Raw genomic sequence first — 20,025 nt, 5'->3', positions numbered from 1 at the left:
TCAATACTAGTCAAAAAAATCCACTACAGATGCTTTACATAAAATTTAATCAATAAATAAGTAAACTGAGGCACTAAACTGCTGAATCACTTCCGAGTGTCTCCAGCTCCAAAGAGACACCAGCCTCCTGCCTGACAGGGTACAGCCCGTGCTCTCTGCCGCAGGCTGGGGGGCAGCAGGGCCCGGGACCCAGAGCTGCACGGCCGGGCTGCCCTACAACCCTGCAATCAGCCGGCAAAGCCAACATCCCACCGGCAGCTCAAGCACAGAAAGAGAAACTTTGCTATTCAGCTTTCTAAAAGAAACATAATATCCTTTTTATTATGGAAATGTGAATAAATGGGATAGAAATTCCTTTCCAGACACAGGTCAAAGAGAAACACTGTTGAGAAATGTAAGGAAGATGTAACAGAGTCCTTCCTGATGATTTGCAGCCAATAGTTCTGTCCTGAATTCCAGCACGGACGAGTCAATTCCTTCCCTCAAAACCACTTCTGGGAATACATTTATTGCCCTCATCCTCTTTCAGATTCCCCAGTCTCTTCAAGGACACGTAAAAAGAATTGCTTGGCAAATAGAATTTAATTGCATTAAATAGCAAATTAATCTTTTCCCCCTAGATATCTTACAATGTCTTGCCACACCAGAAAACAACTGAAAATACAGCCATGCACCGACTGGAGTCTCATTGTAAAAAGTTATTCCAGGATATTGGCTTCTGTCCAAAAGGTAAGAGTAACGGAGGTAATTTAAATATGCTTGAACACAGGAACAAATGCTTAAGCTCTGCTGTTCTCTTTGTCAAAACCCATTCTTTCAGAAAATCATTTTCTTTACCCATTGGACAACAAAATGCATTGTCAAGAAATTTTATAGCAATAATTATAAAAGATGTCCATTTGAACCCATTGAGGTCTTACTGATTTTATAACACCCAGTAGACCTCCCTGCAGGAGAACGCTATATTTATGTTAGCAATATATGCGAGAATTGAGATCGTAAAATTAAATGACCACATAGAACTGTCATTTATATGATGAGCGCCTACATGTGTGAATGCTGGTTTATCTTGCAAGATAGGGTAGTACTAAATGGTCCACTCTCAGTGAATGCTTTTAATCACGCATTTCTTCACTGTTTCGTTTCTGCAATATTACACTTGAAGGACTGGTAAGCAGTTTGCTACAAAATGTTAAATGGCTACTGGCAGTACAAGCCCAATGGAAGTGCTCACTAAAATAGAAGTACAGTACATATTGTATGCAATTGTTTTATGAGAGACATTATGGTTACTAGAATAACATTTCACCATTACCAACTGCTGAGAGAAAAGTCATTAAGATATTTGGCAAGCCAGTGTAATTTTTCAGCAGAACTACAGTACAAGACCTCAGAATAGCTTCTGTACAAAAAGGCGAGCTGTCTCAAGAAAACAACTTAAGTCTTTGGTGTCATTTTATTCATAGGGGTTTATTTTCGGTTTCCAATGAGAAAGTTATTGCTGCCGGAGAGTGAACAATTGAGCCTTAACCCTTATTATAATGGTGCAATTTCAGAAACACTATAGTGTTTCTTGCAGCAGTATTTCCATTAAAAATCTCTTTTCTAAAGAGCTTTTATGGTGTGTAGTTTCATTCAGACACTTTTATGAGAGATTTCTTTAAACTAGCATTGTTAAAACTAGAGAGAGATTAACCACGTGTTTAAGCATTGTTAAATGCTGAGATGGAAATAAACAAAACTCAAGTCACTGTTGTCACCTCAGCCTCTTCCCATGTTTTTGCAAACGCTGCAGCAGCGGTAATGAAAATTCACGCCCTCCACAAAAATGTTGGGGTCCACACTGGACAGAGTCCCCCTCACCACCATCACTGGAGCCAGCAAGTGCCCATTTTTCATGTTGCCATTAACATATTAAAGACTGACTCACAAACGCACACATGTCATTCCATCCTGATCGTTTCCAGTAAATATGCTTTTCCTATTCCAAGAACTGTACTTTAATGATGTGACGAGGCATTGCAGCTTCAAGGTGAAGACATTTTCAACAGAAACAGCCACTATGCATCACCTCACTAAATCCTTTTCTCTATAACAAGAACAGTAATGACCTATTACAGTATTATCACAAGGTAACAAAACATAAGTAATGAGGCCCACTGCAACCAAACATTTCTAGTTGTCAATGTTTCCAATGGAAACAATGACTTCTGGTTAATGCGAGCTGACAGGAGATCTCATGAAAGCCCTGTAAACGACATGGGCCAGCATTAAACAAGCTGCTATTTTATTCCTGTTTTTTCTGCAGGCCTGACCATGACAATCTCAAAATGGTGAGTGGTTTCAATAGGATTTCCTATTTACCCTATTTGGAAGAAGGCAATTCTGATATTTGAATTTTTTTAATCTGATATTGTATACTTCCCACACACATATTTAACAACAGAAATTAAAATATACCAACTAGATTCAAGCTCAGGGAAACAGGTGATCCATTTGCCAACAGAAGAATAAATGAGTAGAAGCTCTGTTAAATGCAATGCAGTTACTTGCTATTACGTGAGATAGGAACTATGCTGAGAAATATTTGTCTATGAAACTTTGTACAAATGTCTGTGTTCCACAGCATCTACAGAAGAATGTGGTTTATATGAACAGAGGTTTTCCATTCATTCATTCCTGTCACCTCAGTTCAGAAAACTCTATTCATAATTTAAAAAAAAAAAAAAAGCTCATACTAGTCTGACAGCTCCCATATTCTGAATAATATTACAGTATGTAACTTTCAATAACAACTAAAAACTTTACAGTAGAAATTAAAATTACATAGAAACTTGGTCACTTGCCTGGATCTCTCAGATGATTACATCTCCGTCTCATAGTCCCTCACTCCTCTAAGAAGGCTTCATGCACATGTACAGATACCTGGAATACTTGCTAGGGCAGCAGCTGGCTGTTCTCTGTTTGAAACTAACAATTTTCAAGACTAAAGCAGAGCAGAATGAAAAAATGAAAAAAACCTAGTTTACTTGATAACTGTCAGGAGTAATTCCAAAATGGAAATATGCATCACAGAAAGTGATAGCGGAAATTAACTTATTCTCTAGTAAAACTATATGAATGTCAGCTGAATTGAAGCTTCTGGCCAAAGTCGTCCTGTTCAGAAAGACAGGTCTCCCATTCCTACCATAACTTTCTAAGCTTGCATCATTATAGCTCTGATTTTGTCAACATTTACATGTATACTTGATCTTGCCATTGTGAGCAATTCCTACTGGTCTTCACCTAGCACAGAAATAGTTTCCAAGACTAAAACCACTTGAAGAGATGCTTATATCACTGTCAGTTTTCATCCTCATGTCCATCACCTCTTTCTGCACTTATTACCGCAAATGATTACCAAGGTCAGCTGTAGTTCATTAATGCATTTAAATTTATGTCAGGTATTGATAGAAGGGCAAAAATTTTAAAAGTGTGGACTCATTCTGTTGTGGTTCTAAAAGTCTAAAAGGAATTTAAAGACTGGAAAGGTAAAAATATTTTCTAGAACTCAAGAGCTGAAGTCCACAACTCTGTTATTTAACATCAGGGTTTTTTTACTAAAGCATTAAGAAAAGAAGACTTCTTTTTCTTACACAAATAATGGCCAAAAACTCGAAGGAACTGCCATTATGTCATGAAATTAATCCTCTTTCATTGGAAAACTAATTTCCAGAACTATTCTGCAAATCAGCTGCAACTGTATACATAGAGGCATCAACCTTTGGATTTAATTCTCATACTTATTTGAATTCCACAAAATTAATAACTGCATTTATTAAAGATGTAGTTTTACTTTCCTGTCTCCTAACTTAATGAGTTTGCTTGTGTTAGAACCAGAAAACTAGATCAGATATGGGAACATATATATCCATGCACTGGAAAATAAGTGTTTTCCCTTTGGTCTTAACAATGAATAAATTTTGCTTTTATTTTAAAATTCAGTTATCAACATTTGTCGTCAGGAAAAAAAAAAAATCATTCCTTTCTTAAGACTTTTAGGAATAATTGTGAACATACACACAGATAAACACAAACAAATGTTTTGTCTTTAAAGCTCATCTGTTGTGCCAGAAGGGTGTGCTCTTCATAATTTTTAATTTAGAATGTTAATTTTACAGAATATGAGAATTCAGAGATAGTTCTTCACAGACCCTATTCCCATTAGAGTTCTCGCTGAAAAGTTAATAACATTAACAGCTTTTCTATTTATGTTATTTGACTTTTCACTGTTTCTTTTTAGGGTCCCACAAGAAAGGAAAAATTCCCTAAACTTACAAATATTTAAAAAGATGTTGCTATAATTTCCCTCATTAAACTGAAAATATCAGAACTAGTAAATGCTTCGCCAGGATTCCTAAAAATTCACGATCATCTCAATATCACTTGGCAAAAAAAAAAAAAAAAAAAGAAATGACTAAAACATAAAGCATAGAATTATATAAATGAATTAACTTAACATGAGTAGTTCCATTTGCTGTTCTACTGTTCATATGTAGAACTACTCACTCTTGTATTTTCTTATGCAACCTCCAATGGAAGTGACCCACAGTTATCAAAACCTTTGTGCTTTAAAAACTTTAAAATTTTCAAATGAAACATGAGGGAAGACAGTGTTGGCTCTTAGGCCATTTACAAGGATTCCCCTCAAAAGACACTGTTTTCAGAGCTGCAAAATCTTTAATGTACTCTTCAATCTGCCGCCTCTTTTTTACAAGAGCAGTTCTTAGTATCATAATGCTGAATAGCAGTAGTTCCAACAGAATTTAAGAAAATATACACTTCAGCCCAAAAGTGGAGCTGGGATAATGTGATGAGTAAACAGGATTACTTGTTTAAGCAGTCAAAGTCTGCTAGGCATGCACACCCTAAGGAAAACTTAATTAAAGTCAATAAAGAGGAAGGGAAAACAGAAAAATTAAGTAATAAAATTTGTGCAAAGCAAAATATGAACTGATCAGTTATCAGTGCCTGTGGGATACTTTTGCAAGTGTAAGCCTTCAGCCTTACAGCATGCTGGGATCGACTCTGAGCTTTGTGTGTTTATCCTGTACAGACCCTACTTAAATCAATAAAGTTACGCTGGATTTATGGTGTTAAAACTGATACAGAATTTTGCCCATTTGAACTAAACAATGATTCCTGTTGTGCCCTTCTGAAGACTTCAAAGAAAAAAATGAATCCTCCCCAGATTCATTTCACTATTTTGGCAGCCTATTGGAATACTCTTTTGATGCAGAATTTGGAAATTATGAAGATCTGGGACACGATTCTCTTTGCTATAGAAATCTAATGCTGATAAAACTGCCTATAAGTCCACTAGGACAGTGAATATTTATTGATATGTAATGGGGAGTAATTAGGTTCTTATCAACTCATTATTTTCTTGTTATATTTCTTCTTTACGTTATGTACTTTGGAGTATTACTCAGTTCACATTCAAAAGCTTTCAGGTATTATCAGATATTTATCAACCACCTAGCAAAGCCTGAAAACACTTTTCTGACATGAACTTAACTAAATTCTGAGACTTTTCTGTAAAAATGGGAATCAGATGCATTTTAAAAAATAGGAAAAAGAAAGGTGCACAGCTGCTCAAAACTGTATATAGAACCTAGAGCAGCAGCAGGCTCTCCTTCCTACCAGTCCTTCTCTTGAGCCATCAAGTCAGCATCCTTCCTTTGGAAACTACAGGGCATCCACAGGGTTGCAGAAATTTCACAGCTAACTCTTTTGTACAGGGAAAATAAAAATCTATATTGCTTTCAACAGTGTATTGCTGTTGTGAACTTGGCCACTTGCTGCAACTTTGCTACTAACTTTATTGCTGACTCCTGAAAGCAGGAAGGTTTGCATTCCCCTGCCTCAGCAACATCACCCAGCATTTTGCAAAGGCTCGTTTGTCATCATTCCTCAGGCTGTTGGCCACAACCAAGATCAAAAAATGCTGTTCAAGTTGCCAAAACACCAAGTCTCTGGATTCTAACAGGCTTGTTCAACAGTATTTGCAGCACTGGTTAGCATACAATAGTTGAATGTGCATCATACTTAGATTTGATGTAATAACATGTCACTTCATTTGAAGCATTTAATTTCAGTTTAAACCACAGCAAACTGCTGCCAGTCCCAGAGAAACAGATCTTTCATGGTGGAACAGCAACTGGCTGGTATCTCAAGGGGGTTTAATGCACAGATCCCTTTTCAAAGGAACCATTTGGGCTGAGGAAGAAATTTCTTTTGTCAGACAACTCACTTGACAATAGGCATGCGGTCACAGCCACCACTGCCCAGTTTTTGAATTAAGCAGAATAAGGATGGGAATTTAAAACTAAGAAATAACAAAAAAAATAAATACTCAAATGTTGTTGCAAGTAGAACACTAAAAGATCTCAAGTTTTCAAACTGAAGGAAAGACTTGATATTACTGGTAGGAGAAACAGAAGTCACTAGAGTTTTACAGAGGAAGATACCTCACAGAGCTGTCACCACCCCCCTGTCAGATGACCTGAAGGAAAATACTTAAAGGAATTAGGCTAAAAAGAATGAAGCTAAGCCTAAGTTTCTACAGGGTATGCTGGGAGATATCCACTAGACCTATTTAATACCTGCCATTTAAATATAGAAGCATACAGTTAGATTCACCCTTTTCTCTCTACTCTTGCAATTGATAAAAATGAAGTGATGCCACTTTGCAATCAGTCACAATACGTTGGTGTTCCATTCACACACAAAACCTAGAAAAACAAAAATGTTTCCCAACAATACCACTTTAGAAGTTACTTGAGGAAATCCAATCACTATCATAAATCTCCAGTGCTATTCAAAGAGATCTCACTGTTACTTTTCAAAGAACGGTTGTTTCAAATCTATTTAAAAAATACAATATAATCCTTTCAGGAGTGTCAGAATTGTGGGACTTGGTACTCTTGATCAGGAAGGGAGGTAGGACGACAAAAGAAAAGATTAAAATTGTAGAAGTGACCTTTGTAGATATTTGGGATAACAGCAATTGACTCCACCGTTTCACATGACAAATAAAGTTTTTAAATAATATTCAAAAAAAAGGCACCAGAAAGAATACATTAAATGAGTTACTTAGGAACCACCATGTTTAACTGAGCACAGTATTAGACTTAAATTATTTGCCTTCAGTGACCCCTGAAAAAGGCTTATTTTTGCAGTTTGAATATAAAAAGCTTAGAAATGCTAATCGTTCCATCTGGAAATCAAAATCATAAACTGTTAGATTAATGAATGCTACAAGTAGCTCTCACATGCAGAATAGTAAAGACATTGTTAGCAATTTGTTTTGACAAAAGTGATTAGAATATTTATTTTTGCTAACACTTCTCCTACATGGGGACCTGGAAAAATGAAACTTGTTTGTATAATTCAGTAATACACAAATCTTTATTAAAACTCAGAATGTTGCTAAGTTAATTATATGATATTACCAGGAAAAGGGGTAATCAAGAAACCCTCCACAAGTTCATAATCTGAAAGGCAAACAATACTTCGCTGGTCTGATCTGTAGTGCCACTTAGAGCTATTTTAAATGGAATTGCTAGTTTTTACTATTTATTATTAAAATGGGGGGGAAAAAGAGTTGCTGATTATAGTTCCTTCTGATCATAAGGAATGCAACACAACAGCACCTAAACCATTATGTCTGTTTTAGATTACCTTGACTGCAAATAGTGCCTCGCGAATGAGAGAGGGCAAGTGTTGTGAAGGGTATTTTTGTGATCTGCTTTGTTTCTGTTTATTCCATTATTCCATTATGGGTGACACTTGCTCAGAAGTCTAGAATAACTATGTTTTCTTGGATAAAAAAAAATAAAAATAAATCTTGTTTTTTAACTACACGGAACTTAGCTTTTAAGAAAAAAAAAAAAAAGAAAAATCCTATCTGTGTTTTCAAAGTGAACTGTAGGATTTCCCTCCCATATTGCTTTCAAAACAACCACTAGTCCAGAAAAAGGGCAAATTAATAGCAATTATTCATAGATTCCTAGTTTAGTAGGAACCATGTTGTTTAGGGCTTCCAGCATAGCATAGCCTAAAGATGAACGTAATTATTTCTATCTCGAGCTCCTTACTTGTGGTTGAGGTATAGAAAGATATTCCACCCTGATTACAAGCAATAGAGAATCTTAACCTGCTTCAGTTCCCGTGATTAATTACTCTCACTGTACAAACCAATTACATCTGCCTTCAGTTTCTAGCAACATAGTTTCATTATGCCTTTTTCTGCTAGATTAAAGAGTCCATCTAGTATCAGAAAGCTTTCTTCTACAGCAATAACGATAGGTTACATATATTGCAGTTTAAATGAACAATTCCTGTTATGTTTGATCCCAAAGGCAAATTCTACCTCTGCTCTGGGATTCTCCCATGTGCTCCCTCCATGGGTGGATCAGACAAGCAAGAGGCTATGGACCCTAAAGCATTTCTGCAGCCTGTAAAACCCCAACAGCTGAGGGGCTGTTGCTTCCTGCAATGAATGGGATTTGATTTTGAGTATGACCGAAGCCCGAAGTCCAAATATATCTTTTCAATGCATGAAGCATAGTCCACTGGTTTCAAAGCAAAACTTCCTTTTCACTTGGCCTTACTTTTAGAAATTTTTCTTCTGAGAAAGTATGTGGAGGTGGAGGAGCGGGGCGGGGGGGGGGGGGGAGGAGAAGGAGAAAAGCAGCAGTTTTCCTTGTTGGTAAACATGCATATTTTGCTGTGCACAGCAGGCAGAGCTTCCTCTGCCACATGCCTTGTGTTCCCACTTTCACAGCTTCTCTGATTACTTGCAGAGCAACCACTAAACTGAGGTGAAGGGTAAGCTCTACACAACCACGCATTTTGCTGTTATGAAAAAATTCCAGTTGTGCCCAGTTACATCTGTGACTCAACTACAGGAATCCACTCACACATGGATCTAACCTTAGTCCAGTAGCTGTGGCCTATCATAGGCAGAAAAGAGACAAATGGGAAAGTACCAGTACAGGGAGAATCTGCTACAATTAAGACAGTTCCCATTTCCTCATTCATTTGGATTGGTTCTGTTTTTGTTACCAACTTTGGTTCATATTTGCAAACCAATGTCACCACCTTCTCCAGGCAAACAGCTGCCTCTGAAACATTCAGAGCTGTCTCTTGGCAGCAGCCTTCCTAGCGGTACATCGGTGAAGCATTGCCTCTCTAAAAAGCAGCAGCTGCTAATTCTGGTGTGGTACATAACAGCACGCTGCCACATCAGGTTGGGTCCTGCAAGAAAATGAATTTCTCTGGCCTAGATCATTTGACAATTGCTACTGTATGAATAATTCAGTCCACAAAACCTAGCAAATGCAAGCAGTGAATAAAAGAGCAAGCTGTGTACTGCACTGTACGGCCAGAAACGGCACCAGTTCAGCCAAAGGGTGTGACAGCTGCTTCCTGATAGTGATGGCTGGCCACTGCATCCTGACTAATTGTTGAACCAGTGGGAGGCTTCCCAGGAAGACATTTCCACATTTCAAACTGTATGGTTTGCCATTTAAGTCTCTTTGATTTGAGTTAGTAAAAAACTAGAGTTTAGACGTATAAAAGTACGTTCATCATAATTCCTCCTCTGGATTAACTAACATAATTAAGATTAAAAACACAAATTTAACAACCTGTGTAATTTTCTTATGTCTGAAAAGCCTTTAGCTTTGTCTTACCTTTCTTTGGCTTCTGGGCCTAAAATCCTGTACAAGGGGAGTGAGCATCACAGCTCGCTCTCTCACAGCTCACACATTCTTCAAAAATGCTTCTCCAGCTTTAATTTTAGCAATAGGTACAGGAACTGTACAATAATTGAAAGATGTAATGCTTCCTTCTCTGTCCTTCAGTTTGTTTGCCTGCCCTTGACTCATCTACTTTTAAAGCAGGAGAACGCATTCAAAGAGAACATTGCTGTTTCTAAGATGAATTTATTCTGCTCATCAATTCTGAAATTCTCTCCAAAAGAGGAGGTGACTGCAGCTCTGGCCCAGGCTGCCTGGTGGGCTGTCTCGCACCTTTGGCAGTCCACACGTCCTGTCTCGCAGGCAGTAGCCTGGAAGTCCGGGAGCCCCAGACCCAGGGTAGCCCACCTGGCAGAGCAGCCAAACAACCTCCACATCCTTTGCATCTCACTTTGTAGCTGGCGTGCTTCCAGCAAGCTGCATGGGTGAACCAGCAGGAAGCCAGGCTGAAACTTTACATGTTTCCAGAAAGAAGTTTGTCAAACTGAACTATTTGCGTGGACTACTCGGCTGAATTAGCAGCCCTGCCATTGGAAGTTTTCTGACTAAATCTGCTCTGCTTCATTCTTAGTAAACACAGTAGCCAGTAAGTGCCTCACGTTCGGGTGCGCTACTCACACATGAAAAAAAAAAAATTTGACAAAACCTGACTGTAAAACAGCAGTTGTCAGGGATATGTTCCAGATTAGATGCATTTATAATGCCTGTCGTTAACGTTTTTGACACTCAGGTTCACACTGCCTCTTTTATGTTGTTCTGCTCACCCACAATCACTCCATCGTATACTGCATCACTGACTTCTGTTTTCCTACCCTGAGTAGCTGTCTCTAGTCAGGGACACTACTCAGTTTTGCCTACTTCATTCTTCAAACGTCAGTCTACCCACAGCAGAAAAAGTAGCTAGCCTGTCAACTGAGGCACCTGACTGTATTCTTTACACAAGAATTCTGCCCGCAATGGTAGTTTTGTATCATTTCATTTGCTCAGATAAATAAACAGAGGACATTTACTGTGATTGATCATGCCTTCATAACTACTGACACACTTGGCAGGACTTGACTTGACTTACCTGTGTATATAGGTAAAGTAGATGATTTTTCCTAGTTTACAGTCAATGTGAGGCTTCTTGAATAATCAACATCTGGGTGTAGAGTTTGACTTCAACAAAGATAAAAGTAGTAATCCTGTGCCACTCAGGGCCATTAATTTGCTGCTCTGTGAGCTTGGATGATTCAGAAACACTTAGCCAACCTCTCTTCTGGGGAATTAATAGGGTTAGCTTGATCACAAATGGATAACTAAAAAATCTCACACAGTCTGGCGGCCCACCTCTCTGGTACCCAACTCTGTGTGTGTGGCCAACACAGAAGAGGCAGCCTCTGGCACTTGCTTGAGTATAACATGGATTAAAGGTTCTCCGTATGAGGAATGGAGTGACTGGTAAATTATAATGAGGCCTGTGGCTATCCAACAAAACAAAACAATCCCTTTTCCCTACCGTAACTGCCCAGAGAACTAACTCACAGAGGTCATTTCCTCACACATTTCCAATTCATTAGCTAGGGTTGGCTGACAACAGGCAAAAAATGAGGGACCCTCTACTGCATGAAGAGAAAAGTGACAAGCATTTACAAACCAGAGACATGGTCATCCAAATGAAAATAAAACAGACCAGAAGAGATCAGCAAGGTAAGCAGAATCCAGCTTTGATGAAAAGAGTACTTTCAACAAGAGAGAACGTGCCACCATAGCAAACAAAAGGAAAAAAAAAAAATACTGATACTTTAAAGCAAACCAGAAATCACTTTTCCCTGCAAGAAAAAGGGGGAGATGGAGGGAGGGAAGGCAGGCAGGCATCTATAGAAACAAAACCCCCCACCTTTGATGCAGAAAGAAAAGGCTGATGAGCGACAGACAGGAGCTAAGCAGAAGGATCTTGTCAAGAAGTCAATAAGATTCAACAATCTTGTTCTAAAATGTGTACAGATCTATTACATTTAGGAGTACTGTTTCTCCTCTTTTGACAGATCTGTGTCACTCAAGGCACTCACTCAATTTCCTGCCAAAATTTCAGATATTTTTCTCTGAAGTTCAAATGGGAAAGACCTGAACCACTCCTTAATCTGCCCTTGGCCTCTTGGCCACACCACCCATAGCCTTTTGCCAATGCTTCCACGTCTGAGCCTGTCCAGAAGCTGGTTTCCCAAGCCCCTCACCAATCATGATCTCTGCTGAGCAGAGTATTAAGTATGCTGAATAGGACACATTACCCAGACTTTATTTTCGATAACTATGGTGTGCTAGGAGTAGTTATCTATGCATCCCCCTGACATACATGCACACTCTCTGCGACGAGCTCTGCCCGATACAGCTGTGTACACACGCTTCCCCAGTCGGTCCTAGCAGTACTTTCATACCCTCCTTCCTCCACACATAACGGGCTCACTTTCCACACAGCTCCCACTTGAATGCATATTCACAGCTTGTGCCAACGCTAAAAGTACCACAGAGCACAAGCACATTTCAGAGGAGACTTATACAGCCCTCTGAAATCACCATCCTTCTAGGTAAATAAGTCTCTGACGACCCATACTATATGTATGGCATTATGCCGCATTTGCGATTCATATGCCCGCTCCAAATCTAAAGCACACATACTGTATTAGAGAACTTTCAACATAAAGGAGATATAAAAGCGGAGCTGATTCACTCTTAGCTGCAATCAAACTACCAGAGGATGCTGAATGATTCCCTCTGCTCTGGTTTTGGATGTCATTATCTGACCTCATTTCTTGCTTGTGACATTTTCTTGGGCAGCTCAGTGCTCACATATTATCATTCAAGCCAGCAGCACTCAGTCATACAAATGTGAGTGTATGTGTATATCTCTGAAGGGGGATAAGGGGTGGAGTAAATTAAAGGCTTTTAAGTATTACTGATTGAGAAAGAGAGAAAACAACATTTAAAAGCCTTTTAAATTGCTATTCCTTCCTTTTGATCCTAAATTTCTCTTTGTTTTGTTCTATGCAGCTGGCTGAATGATGACAGAGTGGCTTGCAATTATCTGGATGACATTAGATGCCAGCTGAAATGGACACTAAAGGAAGAATCCAACATCCTGCATATATAATTCCTACTCTATTTGGCATTGAACCAAGCCAACAAATATACATTCCTTCCCCAGCCACCCCCAGTAAATCCCATGGCCAGTGAATGCTGCTATGGTAACGAAAGCCTGGGAAGGAGGAAGAACTAGGATATAAGCAGAGTTTTCAAAATGTTGGAGTTTTAAATTCAGAACTGCACACATCTGTAGGTAACTCCCACAAGCTCTGCACATTGAACACCACAGACCTGGCCTTCCAATGCCTGCAGAATTCTGAAGGGCCCTAATTAGTCTGGTAGCTTACATTTTCAGTCATTGTACGGCTTATTCAAATCACAGGTACTTTTCCACCAGTTCTGTAAAGCTTACTAAAATAGACCTTAGAAACTGAACACAGCTGTCAAAATAATGTTATTGTTTTCCTGAATCTGTTTCAAAGATAGCTATTCCAGAGAAACTTGAAAGTTATATTCTTATATTAGCACACTAAGTAGTTCATAGCAGTTTAGTAAATCAAATATTCCATACTGCTAGCTTAATAAGATGGCGAGTCATGCATGAAATGACTGCCAGGTTAATGACACAGGGAGCCATGCCTGGCATGTATTTGCATATAATAGCACAGAATGTTCCCCTAAATCCTTTAAATTACTCATCAGTTCTTAAATAGGCATTTAACTAAGCCTTCATCCAGAGTCAGAAAGAAAGAAAGAGCCACCTACAATTGAAAAGAACGACAGATAAGGACTAAGCAAAACCTAAAATGCCAGCTTGTAGGAAGAGCTAGAAATATGCACATGCAAACCAAACCATATCATACCATACATCTATGTCTATGGCTAAAAGTAATTAAACAAATTTTGTTTCTCTATAGTAACTCTTAAAGCAAACTAAGGGATGGCATTCTATAAGATGTTGTGTTATAGAGAGATGACAGAGGGAAAACACCAAAAACCTTAAAACTAAACCCAAAGTAACTCACAAAAAAGGGAACGAGGACGGGAACAGTATTTGTGCCTATAATTTTCCTGATAACTCACAGAGTCAGCCTGAGAGATTGTCCAAAGTGAAGATTTTGTTTGGTTTCCTTTTGCAGAGCTCCTTCCAGACTGCCATATGTACATTCCTTCATGCTGCAGCTCTTGTTTTGGGCTCCGTTTGTAGGAGCAGCTGAAGAAACAGGATACTAAAACCTGAGCTACAGAAGGGAAGTCAGGGTGAAGAGAGAAAGTCTAGACCCTTCTCCCTAAACAGTTCGGGGGAGGTGGGTTATTGTGCCAAGTCATACTTAGAATCAGACAACTTATTTCAACTCCGCATTTTGCTTTTTTCTTCCTCTTGCCTATTACAGTTGCTCAGATAGCAACCTCTTCAGGCCAAGGACTTATCAATATAATTGCAAGTGGGCCCTCAAGATGCTCAGGGCTTTTCATGTCATCACAATATAACACACCAATTTGTATGTTGTTTAAATATACCTTCAGGCCCAAATACCTTTAACACAGCCAGGACAAAACACTAGCTGGAAAAGTTTCTGCCTTACTTCAGCAAATAGTACCTCCTGCAAACCCACTGTCATCATACATGCTGTCCTGTGCAGAACAGAGGCATTTTCGTCTGGATGCTGACTTGTTCTTACCTCCACTTACACAGAAGAAACCATCCTCAAGATCCCGCTCCCAGTATATTTTTTTAATATAACTGTATTTAAATGTCCGTTTCTCCAAGCTACAAATTACTTGCAAATGCAAGTCACAGATTTTTAGAACTGAAGTTTCTAAATCTTACCAAAAGGTGTATTATTATTCCAACATGCAAGAAGATAATATGCTTATTAGTTACTATGTTTGGATATGAAAAGCAATTAACAAACTAATTCAAATTAAGCAGGTATGAAATAGCGAGCTTTGAACTTTCACACTATCGCTGCAGAAGATATGTCAGACAAATAATATTCAGCAGCTGCTTTTCCTATGACTCACTTGAATAATATTAGGGAATAAGAGCAAACGATAAGATTTCTGTAAAGAAAAGTGTTAAAATATATCCATTGTCTCATAAGCTGAGACCTTTCCAGTTGGGAAAGTGTCCCAGCCTAGCCAATAACAGTGAAAAATATGAACTCACTTCTCTCCCCATCCCCATCCACTTCACTGAAATAGCGGTTTCAAAGCTTAAGCAAAACCAACTGAAACATTATTAATCCAAGCTTTCCCTTACTTCTTCATAAAATAAAAAAATGTAGATGTTCTGTTATTGCCACTTTATTTATACCAGTTTATTATTTGAAAAAAAAAAAAAAAAACACAAAAAAAAACAGGATAGAAAATAGAAGGCTCCATAAACATACTAACTCATCCTTTTTATAAGTCACAAAATGTCTCTCTCTATTCATCTCATTAAGGACCAGGTACTTTTGTAAGGGAAAAGGTTGACTACAGTTCACTTACAACTAATTTCCCAGGGAAGCCAGCCAAAATGCCAGAGCAGAAATATACATTAAAGACTTAGGAGAAACCCAGTGTCCCAAATGACATGGATTTACACTTTAAGAAATAAGGAAAGATAAGTAGTATTCACTTCTTGAAGCAGGTGAAACAGTGGTATGTGATATGGCCGCTCTTTTAGGCAAATGGCAGAAAAAGACTTTTGGAGGAGTTTTCCCTAGGTCACTGGGTGATTAATACATTGTTCTGAATATGTAAAATATATTAAAGGAACAGAAAAATAGATACTATTCAACACCACCAAGAGGACTGCCACCGTCTAAAATGTCAAATGCACTGAGTAAACAAGAAAGAGAAAATACCACCTCTTTTATCTACAACAGTTGCAGACAAAGTACCCATATGGTTTCTGAAAAAGATGGCTTAACGTTAATGAAATTTTTCTGTTTCCTCAGAATACAACATGTTCTAAACTAAATTCTCATTTCTCTTAGACTAATGTTCAAGCTATTACATCTACTGTAAGAAATGCTTTTATTTGTAAGTATGGTCTTTTGTGTTAAGAAAGATAAATGTCAGACTCATTAATTATGTATCTATAATTAGATACTGCTGAAAATGAGCTGAAACTTGTTTTGACATCTTCTTTGAAGAATGTATTTGTACATTGCATGTAACGTTGCACATATGCATTTGCAAAACCTGAACTAGCTGAATGGCAGCTATGTACAAAAGCCAGTAAGCTTTGACATGGTAAACAAAATCAAAGAAAAGCATAGCTGAAGAGTTAATAAGCACCTCCTTACAGGAGGGAAATTCACACGAGACAGCTTGCTCAGAAAAAGCTAAATGGCCATCAAGAGGAAAAGAAGTCTCTGACCAGGAACACATGATGAAAGCTGTACTTTGTTGATTGCAGAAAGTTTTCTTTTAAATACACCCTTATAAGTGTTTAACTAATTTCCAAGAGGCTTGATTGTACTTCACTCAACTTCAGGGTGGTTTTTTTCCTACTAATTTGGAGATAGATTGTACCTTAAGGCAGAGCCAGAAACATGGGGTGTGTGCTTAAGCGGCAGGAACCCAAGAGTAAGCGTGGGAGGCATTGTGCTTCAGCGACAAAACATCGCTCCCTTCCCCCACGGAGGCAAAGGAGACAATCAACCCTACTGTTAACTGTGGATTTGAGTATGAAAACCAGCAGCGCACAGAACATACTGCAGGATGCAAGCAAACTCTCTTCTGCCTTTTGCACAATCTAGGAATTTAAAGAGGTAGTGCCAGCAGTGCTGTGTGAGTGGTCCCATGTATGAGGAAACCACATGTGAACTTAATAACAGTAATAATAATAGTAGGAGTATTTAATGAAGACTCAGGAAGAACTGTCTGTGTTATTATTGTAGGATAATGATAAACGGTTTGACAATGCTGTTTCTGGAACTGAATAAACAATTCAGCCTTATCACAGCTGTTGGACTTCAACACCCAGTATTTAAGTGCTGTTATGGTCAGAAAAGTGACTCTATAAAAATAATACCTTCTTACTCAAGAGAGCTGCTGCTTCTATATTTTCTGAGTCATCTCTGATACCTTTACTGACAAAACAAGTTGTTACTAATGATAGCATGGCAGCGCTAATCCAGCTCTAAGAGGGGAGGCTGGATCCTAGTTTGTCTCACCACGACGCAGGCCTGACTGTGGCACGCAGCCCACACCTCCACTAGAGACACAATGCCGGAGCACAGCAGAAGAACCCTTCCCAAATACCTGGGATTAGGCACAGTCACTACATTTCTCTTAGGGACAAAAGTATTAGTCTTCCAAAGCCAACCAACCCCCTTGTTGAAATGCGAACAAGCAGAGGCATTTCCACTGAAGGCATATTAGATGCTCCAATGTATCTTCTATAGGTCCACGGCACTGCAGAAGACAAGCAACTTGGTTAGTTGGCTGCAACTAACCTTATCCCCATGCCAGCCTTTCCAGACCATGCGTTAAGACAGACACAGCTTCTAAAGCAGAAGGGACTACTAGTCGTGCCCTTACTTTCACACGTTTCAGAAATAAAGTGACCTTCAGTTGGGATAACTTGTCACAGCTAGGCAGGCTGCTTTGTCAGGACTGATGTCAGTAACTTTGGGACAGCAACTGTTCCAAAAGGAGTAATTTCCCTGTTGCTGATCACCAAGCCTACTGTGGCACGTACGGCTCAGCAGCTCCTCACGAGCATGGTGTTGCCAGGCTGTCCCTGCACTGCCTCACGTTCTCCATAGGTAAAAAGCCATCACGTCACTGGTGTGCAAACAGGCACATGACATACAAGTATCAAATGGTCAGTGGGAATTCTCCCATAGCAGATGGGCATCATTAAAATGAACAGTTTCTATAAAACTAAGAACGGTAAACACCTTATTTTTGGTGTTCATTTTAGAATTCTCTTCAAAATTGGAAAGAAACAGGGAAATTACATCCCTTGTTTCTAAGGCTCTAGCAAATCAGAAATTTTAGTGAGCATAAGGGAACAGGAAATTAAAATACATTTTAACCTTAGACAATTTCAGTGTTTCTGCATCCATAAGAGACCACAGCATAACAGTTCTGTTTTATGCCAATAGCGTTCACTTGAAAAGACATTACCACCAGCAAGGCAAGTTTTTCTTCTGTAAAGCTTTCCCCAAATGCCATCAACGCCGCAGTGCTTTCAAACCCGCTCACTGAATTGAAAACAACTTGCAGCACGGTTGTGGACACCGCTCTCTATCTTGTGCAAATCAGGGAAGGGAAGAAGCTTGTTTCCTGATTAGCGATTCCTCAGTGGTAGCGGTGGGGAGGGAGAACCCGCCAACAAAAATCTTAGCTCTTTGGAAATATCAGCCTGTCTATAAACAGATGGCTACTCGTCATGGGATACTGTCCTCTCCAGGAACACTGCACTAAGTCCTGAACCTCTTCCAATGCGGCCCTGAGCAGGCTGTGCTCCTAGCAAAGGTGAGGAAAGTTAGAAATGGAACAGAGCCAATCTGTGCATATAAAAGCTCTAAATTCATTACTCTCAATTAAAATGAATGAGGATAAGGATCGCTTCCAAGTACATCAATCAAAGAAAGTACTTGCTGCAGGAAAACAGAAGACACTGGTGTATACACGAAGGAATTCACTCACATACTAACACAATGTGTGCAGGCAAACGTATATAAAACCAGCAGTTTATTTTTCACTTGACAAGTTGCAACTATCTAGGAATGATAGGTTAAAAATCTAGTTATCTATTTTTATTTTACAAAAAGTCAGTTTCTAATAGAAATACTCGCATGCCTGCACACCCTAGCTTACAAAACTAAGAGGGTAACTCAAACCAGAGTGTTTCAAACAGTATAAAGAGGTATATGATGCTTGGAAGACAAGTACAAATTTGTCTCCATAGTAATTTGTTCTGTTAACTATTAACTTCGGAGCACCATAAGTACCCTTAGCTCCTTCTGAAATCAACAGCCAGAGAAACTGCTGAGCACTGCAGAATTAGCTCTGAAGGGGAAACAAAAACGCTCAAACAAAAACTAATGCTTCTTTTTTTGACAAAAATACAGTCCTTTACAATAGTGGTACATTTCTGATACTGGTTTTGCTTCACTTTTTTGTTGTTGTTGCAATATGAACAAAGCTGAGGTTTAGAGCAATAGAAATAGCTATAAATCAACTAAGAGTAGGATGGATTAATTTGGTTTTGTAGCTGCTAGATACTCTTTATTGACAACTTACTGTCACGTGTGTGTTCTTGATCTCCGCTAAAAAAGCTAGCCAGTCCAAAACACTTAGAAAGGTACCTCTGCCTGCAAGTTCTGTAAGTTTATCTCTGTGAGAGTCTGAGAACTTTGAGTTCAATCCAGTACCTACCTTACACTTAGAAATATTTCAAAATAATACCATGGCTATAGAACTTAAGCATTTAGGATATCAAAGAGTACAGCAAAGGGGGTGGTAAAGATGGACCCTGGGCTTGGAGCACTTGAGTAGGAATTTGGCAAAGAAGGACACAAACCACTTTGTTTCTGTCCCAGTTTAGCTAACATTGCCTACCTCAAAAACAGTATTGGGAATCCATGTTCATTATTTGCAAGGGAGTAACTGATTTTTCTTTATGCAGGAGGCCTGTAGAATCAAGCCTTCCATTAACGGAGAAGTGTCAAGAACTTGTTTTTCAGGCTATAATTTCATCAACCTATACCACAAAGCACAAGAAATGGGCTCATTTCATTAGGTGTGGCAAAAAGGGGCAACCTATTTTTGTTACATTCCTGCAATTGGGCTTGCAGAAAAAAAAAAAAATCTGAAGAAGTAGCTGTGATGCATCAAAATAAGCTGAGTGCCTTTCTCAGTCCTGAACAATGTACATAATCCTGCTCTGGGTGAAAACCTCTTAGTGCTCCTAAGGGACAATTAGCTACAGGAAAGTTAGAACTTAACCTGCAGCACAGCACCAGGATTTTAGATTCTCTCAAGATAACTTTCATTACAGGCCCTATTTTTAGGACCACATAACCAGCTGCTTTTGAAGGTCATAATGCTATCGGAAACTAAGACTGCATTATATTTTCTCATACTAACATCATCACAGGATAGCTCCTGTTGGAGATGGCTGGCACAAAATTTGTGGGACAGAACAAACAAA

The sequence above is a fragment of the Numenius arquata genome, chromosome 9 (genome assembly GCF_964106895.1).
Source record: "Numenius arquata chromosome 9, bNumArq3.hap1.1, whole genome shotgun sequence".
Lineage (NCBI taxonomy): Eukaryota > Metazoa > Chordata > Aves > Charadriiformes > Scolopacidae > Numenius > Numenius arquata.
The sequence above is the reverse complement of the archived record's forward strand: the minus strand, read 5'-3'. Positions refer to the sequence as shown.